We start from the raw sequence: 13556 nt of genomic DNA, 5'->3' as shown, positions 1-13556 counted from the left end.
ACGTAATATATTTCCGTCGATTGTGTAAACTCTCGCTGGATTTTATGCTTCTCATTAGCGTCACACATATCGAGCTTATTTTCTGCCGCGGTGGGTAACAAGTTTGTTTATAATAATCGCGTCGAGAATGCTTTTTATTTTTATTTTTTAAATGGAAAAATACCATTTTTAGTCTCGATGATGTCGTCCCGAAGGAATCGTGCTCGGTAGCTATTTTAATTTTAATATCATTCTTGGGTTTCGTTTTCCATTTGTGATAATCGTTAATTTAGGCTGTGATGGGATGGAATGGGGGAGGGGGATTTTGGAGCTTTATGACTAGGAGTGGTGCTTTTTAAGTGGTGTTGGGTTAATTGAGTTCCACCTACACACAAATATCTTCTGAAAGCTTTTGTTTCCGCATTGTAATTAGCCAACCAAAATCTGCGAGGCATAATAGTGGTTTTGTAAAAGATATGATATTTCCATAATAAAGTGCATTGTCTTTTAGTCTCCAGTTATAATTTTAAAGATTTTTTGGGGCTGCTCAACTCAATCAAATGTAAAATTTTCTAATGCTTTTCAAAATCGCACAGCTCCTCCCCTCCACACCCTGCAAAAAAATACCCACGGCCGAAGTCCGATCACAATAAGAATTGTTGCGACATAAAATAAAAGTAAAACATTCTCTTGGAATGAATGAGGATGAATATTACAATTTGGTTGAAAATCAAATTTCTAAAAATTGAGTAAAATATGTACTTACTTACTCAATTGCAAACAGATCGCTGGATATTAATTTTTCAACCTTATTTTTTGATCAGATTTTTAAAATTACCGATTTCAGGTTGAAAATAAGAATTCTTAAAATGTAGGCAAATTATCGTGCAAAATGTTGACAATTGTAGGAATTACCTACATATCTACCCATAATTTGAATAGCTGAATTGAAATTTTACGATGAAAAAATCACCTGAAAGAGGCCACCCCTCACCGATCCTTTCCCCAAAGAGCTTAAAATCGGTAGAAATGGTATTAGAAACGCATTGAAAACATTTGTATCAAGGAATTAAATTTTGGTCAATTCACAACCTGCGGCACAAAAATTTTCGATTTTTAAAATTCGATTTTTAAGGGTAGAAATAAAGCTAAGAAAGCATTTTCATTTTTTAAAGATTGGTGAGCATAATTGAAAACAATTTCATTTTATTGAATCAAAAAATACACTACTCGAAAATCGAGTTGGCGTAAAAGCTGTGAAAAGGCTCAATTTGATAGGCTGTTCAACTTTCCATTTTTATGAGCTTACAAATTTAGGTATTTTAATTTTTTAACAAAATTTTAAAAAACTAAAAATATTTCCATTAAAACGACAACATGTCTGATATAACAATAGGTACCTACCTAACAAGAAGAAAAGCAATATGGAGGAAAATATAAAATGATACCTACGGGCCGGATTATCCAAAAAAAATCGGCGGATTTTGGCCAAATTCAACAGAGACCTTCATTTTGAATTGAAAGTTACAGAAGAATTTTCAGCTCCAGAGAGAAATTGACTTTTGAAGAGGGGACATTTTTGAAAAAAATCATGGGTTTTTCGCTACCTATACCTACCTATTCTCTACCCAATTTTTTTTGCAAAAAATTGTCCAGTCCCATATGAAAGTATCTATTGAGATTTTTCATCAGTCTATCCTATTTCGTTCTTCGCAAACTTTCGCAATAATTATGCCAGAATAATGAATATTGAAATGATATCATTCCTGAAACTGGGAAAATATTTTACAACGGAGTGATATCAATTTTTCAATCATTATTGCCAACTTCAACAAATCGAAAAAATTTCATAAGTTTTTGGCTATTTTTCTCGATTTTTTGAAATTGGCAACAATGACCAAGAAATCGGCACCACCTCGTTTCAAAATATTTCCCCAGTTTCGAAAGAAAAATAATATCTTTCGATATTTTGGCATAATAATTAATGCTAAAAATATTTGCCAAGAAAAAATTTTCAAAACACGAATTTATCCAGAAATAAGCGCGTAATTTACAAATTTTCAACCGCTCAGTAGAAACTTAATAAAATGGTCTTCGATTTTGACGACAATAGCTATAGATTGACGAAGAATCTTAAAATAAATACCTAAGTAACTGCATTCTTTTGAGACTGGGCCATTTTCCCCAGAACAGGTTGTGTAGCAACAGGGGTGAAAAAACCAAGATTTTGACTTTTTGTTTTCACAGTTGAGAATATTTAGAAATTTTAGATATAATTTTCGTAATGAACCTGAAAAATTAAAAAATATTGATAAAAAAATTAAAGAAAAGTATCTATGTAAAATGAACAATAAAAAAATTCAAAGAACTGGTCACCCTGAAGTCGTTCTGGACTTTTGAATCTTTTCAAAAAACTTCTTGAAAGATAAAAAGGAGATTCAAAAAACCATGAGAACTGAGAAGACAACTTTGTGGTGAAGGGGATAAAATATGAGAAGAGTGTTGTACTTAAGATCTTACAGAAATTTTGAAAAGGTCTTGCGAAAGTCAGGTATACCTGGGTATCCTGATTTTAAGATTTTGTTGGATTCCCTGAAGATTTCTCTAAACAAAATAGTGTGCTGAAAACATTAAGCAAGTTGTTATCATTGCTAAGTTTCAAAATTTAAAATTTGGTTTGCAAATTGCATGGGTTAAATACTTGTGAATCGAAATGCATGGGCATAATGATTCTTTTCCATTCAGTTCTTCTTCTTATGTATTATGATTTGAAAAATATAGTTACCTCACCTATTATGCACATGTCAAAGTTCTCTTTTGTGGTTCGCAAACGAAAGCCGGCCGATGACCGAGCGAATCGAAAACGGTACTTTATTTTGAAAGGAAGATTGTAAGGTGATCTGAGATAGTATAGGTAATAGGTATAGCTTTTACTTTTCAACATGGATGTTTTTTATTTCACTCACAATCAGAATATCCAAAGTCAAATTTTCGAGAACCAAATTGACAGTTTTCTAATTTCAAACTGGTATCCTGCATTTAGGATGATTCACAAAAAAAAAAAAACTCTAGAATTTTGACCAAATTTAATGAAAGCTCTCCTTTTTAATTAAAAGTCGCCCAGATCAAATTTCAGCCCTGGAAGTGCATGTTCCTGATGGAGGGGAAATATTGACCTTCAAGGAGAAATTTTTAAGAAAAAAATCGTATTATTTTTGCTACAACCCCTGCCTAAACCTGTTCTCCACTGTAATTGAAAAATATGACAAAAATTATCAAGCAGTCCGGTCGGACTGCCCCGCCAAGCAAGAAAAAAAAACGAACACAAAAAAAAACAAAAACGGATAATACCAAACGTGATGACAGTCCGGCCACTTACTGCTTATATTCCCTGAACAACTAAGCGTATTTTCGATGATGAATTTCTCGCGAATAAATACACGCACGAATCTGATTTTTTGATATGTTGTTGGCATCAACGAGAGCTTTAATTTGGTATGCTTACAAACTTTCTACGGTAAAAAATGATGTAGATTGGAATACCCAAAGTTAGCATTTTGGGGTAATTTTTGAAATCACTAATCTTCGTGTCAAGAGAAAACTACTGAACCAATTCAAGTCAAATTTCGTACACTGGTGTAAATTAATGAGTTATTTTTAGATACAACGTCAGTTTTGAAAAAAAATTATTTTTGACCCCCTTTTTCTCAATTTTAAAATTTCTTTCCCCCCTAAAACACCCTCAAAATGAAAATTTTTCGCGGTACCGTAGAAAAGGGTCATCTACATTATATTCGCCATCATTGTGCAAAATTTCAAGCAAATCGGTTCATTTGGAAAGGCTGTAGCCTTGTCAACGGAAATTTAAGCATGAAATTTCGTGATGACTATTTCCATTTTTCATCCTAAACCACCCAAAAAATGAAAATTGTTAGCTGTATCATAAAAAAGGGTAATCTACATCATATTCACTATCAATGTGCAAAATCTCAAGCAAATCGGTTCATTAAGAGAGGCTGTAGCCTTGTCAACGGAAATTTCAGCATGAAAATTCATGACAATTTCCGTTGACAAGGCTACAACTTCTCCAAATGAACCGATTTGCTTGAAATTTTGCACAGTTGTATTAAATGTGATGCAGATGACCCTTTTTTATGGTACAGCAAACAATTTTCATTTTTAGGGTGGTTGAGGGTGAAAAATAGAAATATTCATGAAATTTCATGCTTAAATTTCCGTTGACAAGGCTACAGCTTCTCCAAATGAACCGATTTGCTTGAAATTTTGCAAAATGATAGCGAATATAATGTAGATGACCCTTTTCTACGGTACAACGAGAAATTTTCATTTTTGGGGGGTTTTATGGGGGAAAGCAATTTTCAAATTGTGAAAAAGGGAGTCAAAAATGATTTTTTTAAAAAACTAACGTTATATTTTTAAATAATACCCTAATTTAAATCACTGTACGAAATTTGACTCATATCAGTTCGGTAGTGTTCTTCTAGTGAGAAACTTTGTGATTTAATCAACAAATTATTCTAAAATTGTTGGTGTACCCGAATTCCCATTAATAATTTATAATAATGTACATTATTTAAAAAAAAAAAAAAAAAGTCGTGATATCAATCGAAAATACTTTTAAAAAGCAAAAATTCCGCCAACCAAAAAAAAAAAACTTACCTACAAAAAAACAAAAAGAATTGTCAACAAAAATCTGATATTCTCAACGTCTTGGAGTATGTACCCAGATTCGCATTAACAATTTACAATATGTACACATTAAAAAAAAAAAAGTCGTGATATCCATCAAAAATACTTTTAAAAAGCAAATTACCGCCAACCAAAAAAAAAAAAAAAAAAAAAAACTTGCAAAAAGAATTGTTAACAAAAATCTGTTCATTAAGTAACTTTAATGAAAAAATTCATGATATCAAAACATCGCCAAGCAATTTTCATTCAGCAGTTGTGATCAGGAATTGATATGGAATTTCAAATTAATTTGGTACTTACTGAAATAAAATATCCATAAGTTTGAGAACTGAATTGAAAAACCGGGCCAAGCGCCGGCGGAATTTATCGGTCCGGTTTTTCAATTCAGTTCTCAAACTTATGGATATTTTATTTCAGTAAGTACCAAATTAATTTGAAATTCCATATCAATTCCTGATCACAACTGCTGAATGAAAATTGCTTGGCGATGTTTTGATATCATGAATTTTTTCATTAAAGTTACTTAATGAACAGATTTTTGTTAACAATTCTTTTTGCAAGTTTTTTTTTTTTTTTTTTTTTTTGGTTGGCGGTAATTTGCTTTTTAAAAGTATTTTTGATGGATAAAAATTTCCGAACATTTTTCTGAATTTACAGAGCGATCGTGAGAAGGATGAAATACTTACAAGTCCTGGCATCGATTTATTGATAACTTGATGGCCCAATCTTGAAATTTAAATGGAAGAATTTGAGTAAGTAGGTACCTAATAACAATCATTTGCGAATAGGTATCCTATCAACCTACCTATTTCAAAAACTGTTTAAAATGAGAACAATTTTCATTAATCCATCAGAAACAATTTGGTAAGAAATGTGAAAAAGTTCTCAATTTTTGCCTCTTCTCACATAGGTACCTACACTTAATTTATTTTGATTATATAGTTTTTAATTCTCATCAGAACCATTTTTCTTTCTATTTCTAAAACAATAACCTTCATTGATTAAGCAATTCGTATTAAGAGGTAGGTAAGGCATAATTAATAATGAGCGATATGCGATAATCCAACACCTGTTCTGAACTTTCTCCTGGTTTCAATCTAAACGAGTTTATCACCACAGTCAATCGTGTAACTAAAAAAGCTTCCAAAAAACCAACACTTCTTTTCAATTTAACAATCAACTTTCAATGAAAGTAAGTTTACTCGTACAAACACACTTTCCTACTCGGAACGACCATTAAAAAACAAACAAATCAGCATGCAACGTGAAAGAAATATTTCGCACGCTGTTATTCGTTCGATTTTTATTTCAACACAGGACGCTGTAAAGTGCATTAACCTTATATAGGTTTTACAAAATACAAATCACTAAAACCTACTCCGCTAACTATTGTCATAAATGAAATAAAACACAACTAATTGGCTACTGGCTACTGTTTTGAAAGAAGTATAATATAGAAACAATCGTCACATTACTTCGCCGACTTTGACAAAACAAAAGTAAAAGTAGGTAAGTATTATATCTAATGTGTTAGGTACCTATAATATTGAAACATTACCTGATGATAAGTACACCACACAGTTTTCTCATTTGCTTACAAACATAAATAGGTAAGTATCTAGGTGTAAAACAGTAGAAAAAATTCGCGACAAAACATACAACAGAACCACAATCACTTCACCAACTGATTTCCATTTTCGTCATTTGCCATATAGAAGTACCTAAAACAAAAAAAAAAACTCGAAGTTGTTTTTTTAGAGGCTATAAACGATTTATTATGCTAAACGTCACGTGATATCAAAATTCTACGGTGTTGAAGAGATTATTTCTGCTGAATACGTTTTTATTCATATAATAATATTACGAGAATGAGTACCTAGGTCAAAAAATATCCAGTAGGTATTCGGCGGCTGTTTCGGTTTCGGTTTCAAGACGAATTCAGATTGGAGAATGGAGACGCAGACGTTGGCGTGCGAATTCTTCCGCTTGAATGATGTCTTTTGATTGAAATATTGCAATGGCGAAGGGCAAGGTCGCTATTTATTACCTTGAATGTTTAACAGATAACATTTTTTTCGTTTATGACTATGTCATACCTTGCGGTTCCTAAAAGCTGACGTGTGCACAAATATGAGCAACTAATTAGTAAGTAGGTATAGGCATGGTATAGGTACTTATAAACAAAGTATTTAGGTGAAATGTGGGGTAAATTTTTAATTGAAAAAATTAATACAGCTATTAGGTATACCTGAATTTTTTTTGTTTCGGACTTTTAATGAATGTTGCAGCTAGGTACGTTTTTTTTGTTCGTTCGTTTGTTTATTTATCGGTTGTTTTTTTTTGGTACTTATCAAGTTTTCTCACCCATATTATCAGAGCTAACTGATACAAAGAAAGTAAGAGTGAAAAGTGCCATTAATCTACTCCTCCACTTCTACTTCAAGAATCATTATTTGAGCTAAAATTGCGCGAACGCAATCAACAAATTGAAGCATAGTGAACTAGCACAGTAGGTATCCCCTCTCTTGATATAAACTTCTTGAAATTACATTTTCACCCCGACTTTCATATTGAAATTTTTGTACATATCTCAAGCAATGTATACCGTAACTAAATAATTTGAATTTAGACATTTTATTTTGAATCAAGGAAATTTCAACTTGAGGAGAAAATTTCACCATGCATCATCCACGCTTATTCAAGTTTTTTTTTTTTTTTTTTTTTTGAAAAATGTCGTTTTTTTATTTGATTGAAAAATCGTAACCCTATGACCAATCCAATAAATTAAATTTAGGCATCTCAATTATTAAGTACTGTATAAGAAATTCCAAACATAAACATGGCTGTGTAAATTCATTGTTATTTTAATAAGTACAGGTAATTTTGGTAATATTCTCTGTTTGATCACCTGCTTGTTGAATTCTCTAGCAGGTACGAGTGCAAAATTTATCCAGTTTGTCTCATCGTTAGGTTAGTACATATTTTTCGGAGAGTGCACGACTGCCGAACACTTGCTCCATTTAAGAATTACCAGCTGATTTACGATTTTCTTACCAAGTGAGAGCATTCGCTTATTGCTTATATTGGAAAGAGTTAAATGCGATATATTTACTTAAGCACTGGGTACCAATACGATTTACACATGCGGGTGATTTTATGCGAATTCATTGTTGCTTTTCAATATAGGTTTAGGTATCCTCAGATACGATACTCTTCCAAGACTAAATTCCTGGTTCTTATACCTGACTGAACGGCTAAACTGACGTGGAAAAATTATTACGCAATATTCACCGAGGTTATTTTTTTAAATGTAAGTAAGTATTAAGTATGGTAAATATATTTAATAATTTTATCACAATCGTAAAATTTTTAAAAACATTGAAATGAAAATTGCGGTAAAAAAGCGAGTGAAAGGTTTATTTGTTCAGCTCACAATTGCCCAAAGAGCGTAGGTATGCGTAACTCAAAGTCAAATTTGTGACAAATTATTTTATTTTATTTTTTTATCGTTGTAAAAACAAACCAGCACGTGTGGGCTATATCTACACATTACACTTAGTTACTACACGTACCAATTGAAGCCAATAAATGAACCATCATTTTTTGTCTAAAAAGGAATCTTTTGGTCACTTACCCACTGATTTCGCTTAATTTTTTACTAGAGCATGAGTAGGTATACCAGTATCTATAGGGCACCTCCCAACGAAAATTTCGGCTGGCCAAATAAAAAATTGAGGGTCTTGATAAGGATTTAAAATTTTCAAAATCGTGCAGAAATTGCAAAAATTGATGAAAGAAACCTAATGACCGTGCGGATATTATTCCGAAAAACATACATTTCTGGTGATACTTATTTGAAAATATGTACCTACCTCATGATTTCGAAATGTGCAATCGGGCAGCTACAACTCTGGAAATCTTCCTTTTACAGTAGGTACCTATAGCCAAAAAAGTGTATTTTTTGACACTTTGCAACGTTTTTTGAAAAACTTGGACCTCTGAATATACTTGTAGCCTATAGGTATACATACTTTTGCACTTGAGTACCTACCTATGTGTGAGAATGAATTTTTTTTTGAAGAGCTACAATACCTATTGTAAGTGTGGATCTTCAATTTTATTTTTGGAAATCGTGGGTTTCTGGTGTTTAATAAGTCCAATTTAATTTTCCGAAATTGAACTGCAATGCAGAATTTAAAGTAGGTAATTTAGATGATTCAACTATTAAACGCACATTTTGTCATTTTCGCAATTTTTATCATTTTTTGGCAAGCGCATTTTCAAAATATTGGCCAAAGACCCCTTTTCAAAACAGGTTTTTAGGCAAAAAAAACGACAAAAATTTTTAACTTTTCTAGTAGGTAGGTAGTAGGTACTTAATTTGAGAAAAAAAAAAGAAGAAATACGTTTCTCGATTCTCTTTACCTAATTTTAAGCTTTTAAAAATTGAACTTCATTTAAATTCAAAACACATTATCTCAAGAAAATCTTACCATGTTGCCCATGTTGCTCGCTAATTGAAAAATTACATTCAAAGACACACATGTTGCGCTCTACTGGTAGATACCTAAATAGGTACCAAAAATTGAATTTTTTGATCATGGGCTAATTTATCAAAATATCAACCTCGTGCTGATTTCTAAATGAGCTAGTGCAAAATTTCAGGCGTGCTAAAACTTTTATGCTAAGTATAAGTAGGTAGATACCTAAGTTGAGTTTTCAGTTCAAGTGTCCAACTTGGTTTTCGGTTTTAAATTCTTCAAATTTTCAGTTCAATTTTTTCATTTTGGTTATAATTATTGCAAAAGTTTCAAATTCAAATCTTCATAAAACATTATGCTATAGGTGGCCCTCCTTAGAAAAGTCTAATACGTAATTAAGCTGTTTTTGGTGTTTTTAAGGTATGACTTTGAATGAAAGAAAACATTTTTTCAAGTTCGGCTTAAAGCTCAAGTTATCAGTTCGCTCGCTCAGTAAGTACCTGTAGGTTTGGTTTTCAGTTCAAGTTTCAGTTCTGGTCGAAAATAAATCAGTTTTATCTATTTTTAAGGTTTTCAGTTTCAGTTAAGTTTTCAGTTTAACACCTCTGCAAAAAATTTCTCATGTGAAATCCACTATCAGAAATTTGTAATCCTCTAAATGACCAAAAATCAACTTTGACGGATAATTTTTTTCCCAATTGTAAGATATGTCTTTAGAATAAATACTTCCCTACCGGCCACATATCTCTAATAGACAGAATATTTATGACCGTAACAGCTTTTCAGCTATTCAGCTATTCCGCTAATTATTAGATATCTTTCAGATATTTGTAAAAGTTGTTAAAATATTCCATTTCAAGTAACGTCTAATAGTTAGCTATCTGCCCAAATTTAAAATATCTATTAGAAACAAATTTAAGATAGCTTAAATATATCGTCACCGGGTATTAAATAACTAAACAAAAATTTACAGCAACTATATTATGTCAAATAGATACACAGTAAATTAGTATGAATTTTTGTCTGGTGACAGATATACTTTAGGTATCTATTTGATGTCCGAGTTCATTCAGATTTAAACCAATGAGCAAAAAATTAAACAAGAACTTCAGTACTCAAATTTTCGTGATAGAAGGAAGAACGTGTCGTATCGGAAATGAGTATTTTCGTTATTCTGTGCTTGAAAGTGATCGATTTTTGACTAAAACGCGTCGAAATCGCAATAAATTACAATAAACGAGTTCTTAAATCACATTATGATTTGTTTTTTCTTCAATTTTGCTTTTTAATAAGAAAATACACATTCTAAAACGCGTTTTTTTTGTGTAAATGTGAAGAAAATTTAAAGTGTTTAAAAAATAATAAGTGACAAAGCTTCTAGTAGGTAATTTAGTTTTAATCTAAGAAGAATTCACGAAAAATAATGGCAAAGTGAAGTCAGCAGCATGTTCATTTTATCTATAGTAAGTTGCTGTATTGGTATTATAATAATTGACACAAAAGAAACTTATGATTGTGTAGTGTACAAATAAATTATGGAGTGTATATGATTAGGTACCTAATCGTGAATTTCTAATTCTTAGGTAACTTACTGATAAGGTGAATACCCATCTACGAGTATGCTGCTGACATCATTTTGCTATTATTTTTCTCTAATTACACCTGAATCACTTGAAACTTTGTCACTCATTATAATATTACCTATTATTTTTTGATCACTTCAAGTTTTCTTTAAATTTATTCAAATAAACAAGTTGCAGATTGTTAAAAGTACCTTCATTTTGCAGGGCAAATTTCAGTCATTTTAATAGCTGAGAAACATCCAATAGATATCTGTAAAGCATTATGGCTACAAGGCATTGGAGAATAGATATCTATTTCTTTGGCGCATTGCAGCCATAATGCTTTACAGATATCTATTAGCCTTGTATTTACCAGGTAATACTACATAAAAGGTACTTTCCTGTTATTAAAACAAGGTAATTTCAGCTATTCCAGTTATCCATTAGCTGTATCTTTGGCTGAAAAAAATATCTAATAGATCTCTATTAGACGTTTGTGGCCGGTAGGGTTACTACTTAATTTAATTTGGGAAAATATACCAAGGAGATGAAAGTACATGGATGTACCGACTTGATGATTCATTAATTCTTTAATGCCGATTTAATCGATAGAAAATTTGAGAATTTTTCTATCTTTCGAAGTGAATTTTTATTAAAAGTGGTCGTCAAGTATTACATTGTCTACTTCACTTCAAAGATAGCAGAAATGAACCGAAGAAAAAATGATGAATTTTTTCAAACTCTCTCTCTCAAAAAATGCATCAGTCTCAAACCCCTCAAGCCTGACATTTTCACGAATTTTATGATCATTTTCGAAAAATTTGATCCTATAGTAGGTACTTGACCATTTTTTGTGATTTCCTGCAATTTTTTATGTTCACGTTTTCGATTTTATAAATTTTAAAGCTAATTTTAAAAACATTTTTGCATACTTTTTTTAAGTCTATCCTCCTCCCCCAAATGAGCTTTAAATCGATTTTTTGTTGTTTTTTTTACAACTCCCGAGATTTTTCATGCTTTATTAAAAATTTTGTTATGTGATTTTTCTTTGAAGGCTATTCTCGTTCAAACCCTTTCAAATAGCCACCAAATTGAATCTGAATATTGAGTTTTAGAAAATTTTGATAGGTAAGTTTAATAAATATTGAAATTAATTTTTGAAAATTCCAGGAAATAATGAAAATTAGGTAGGTTTTTGTGCCCATGAAACGGATGTTTTTTAACGATTATCTACCCATTTTAATACGTGCATTACACGAAAGTTAAATTTTAATTGCTCTTTTAAAAAATATGTAGGTATTGGTCTGTCGTATATCTATGTAATGTAACTACCTAGACCTACAGTGTATGGTAAAGAAATTGTTCAAGGGGACGTAAATTTCCTGATCTTACGTAAGATGTAAATTTATAGTCTTCATTTTTCTACCCAAGGAATCATGAACGTAATAAATTTAATTCTATATTTATTTATGATTATTATTTAATTAAGAGTTGGTAAGTGACTTACTTTGTTTTACTCGTTTCTGGTACAAAAATAGTCTTATAGGCTTCCATTAAAACATATCCTTTTCATTTAAAGATTGAAAGGACGTGCGTTGTCTGGCATCTGCTTGGAATTTAATAGATATGGCATGGCGCAGTGTTTTTTATGTCTGGCACTTTTTAAAAAAATAATTATGAAAAAAAAATATTTGGGAAATTTGGCAACATGATGTGTACTGTGTAGGTACCATGTATTTTTTGGACATTCATAATTTTAATTTGATGATAATTTTTTGAAACATATAAATTCAAAATGTCACTAATAGTTCACTGGGTATGAAAAAAATAACAGAACACACATATACAATCTATTAAATAGACACATAAATAATACTCGTAGATATCGAACGTTTTGCTTCCTCTGTTGGCAAAATAAACTGATGGACTGCTTGACATTGTTTTCGATTAATGCTGCAGCATTTAGAATAGAAAGCGGGATCTAGGAGAAAGTTTTATTGGTATGCAAATCAACGTTCATTCCGTAGGGTTGACTGTTGATTGTGGAACGAAAAAAGGGAAATGGAACAGGGTGAAATTAGATGTAGATGCCTATAACATTACTGTAGAGATGGTACGAAACATTTTAAGAAATTTACCTACTGTTTGTAAGTGAAAAAAATGATTGAAATTTTTAATTTTTGACAAGGTAGGTATTATTTAACCACTCGTATTTAGATAATTGTATATATGTATTTTTGTTTTAAATGTAGGAACCTCATATCGATATCTTTCATTACAAAATATTTCGCCTGTGTGAGGCTAGAGTTAAAGATACACGTTTGAAAGAGGTTTTTTTTCTCATCAATGATTTATACCTACGTTTGTTTGTATTTAAAACAGTTTACGTTTATTTTTGTATACACTCGTATATTTTATGACTGAATGGTTCGCAAACAAGCCGAACCTTATCTCTCGACTAAATGAACCATAGGAGCAAAAAAAAAGTCGTGAATTTTTCATCAGAATTGAAACAAACGTTTCTTTACATACTACACACGTAATGTTTACACGACTTTCAAAACATTACTCATGGTCGTACAGGTCGAATCGAAATGAAAGCTGCGCAGACTGAGACAGAGAGAAAAAGCTCGCAAGTCGCAAAAAGCTAACACCAACAGCGCCAACGCCAACCGTTATTTGTACAATCGATCGCATGTATTTCGTCCCCCACTATAAATTCAACCCCAAAACTAAGTCGACCAATGGCGTCGCAGAAATAAGATTTCATTTCGGCGAGATTACATCTCCGCCCTCATCCGACGTTGAAAACCTTTTAAAGTCG

At 31.6% G+C, this 13556-nt stretch overlaps 1 long non-coding RNA gene across 1 annotated transcript in view; it reads right to left on the bottom strand.

Annotated features, from left to right (window-relative positions):
* Positions 1 to 12642, bottom strand: part of LOC135844908 (uncharacterized) — a 613622-nt gene extending 600980 nt beyond the window's left edge. Inside the window, exons 1-3 of the long non-coding RNA XR_010558666.1 lie at positions 12240 to 12642; positions 6566 to 6802; positions 6248 to 6410 (exon numbers count right to left, since the gene is read on the bottom strand). This is a non-coding gene — a long non-coding RNA (uncharacterized LOC135844908). The remainder of the gene's footprint in view (positions 1 to 6247; positions 6411 to 6565; positions 6803 to 12239) is intronic.
* Positions 12643 to 13556: the final 914 nt, after the last annotated feature.

Source organism: Planococcus citri, chromosome 4 (assembly GCF_950023065.1).
Source record: "Planococcus citri chromosome 4, ihPlaCitr1.1, whole genome shotgun sequence".
In the NCBI taxonomy this organism is placed as follows: Eukaryota; Metazoa; Arthropoda; class Insecta; order Hemiptera; family Pseudococcidae; genus Planococcus; species Planococcus citri.
The sequence above is the reverse complement of the archived record's forward strand: the minus strand, read 5'-3'. Positions and strand labels throughout refer to the sequence as shown.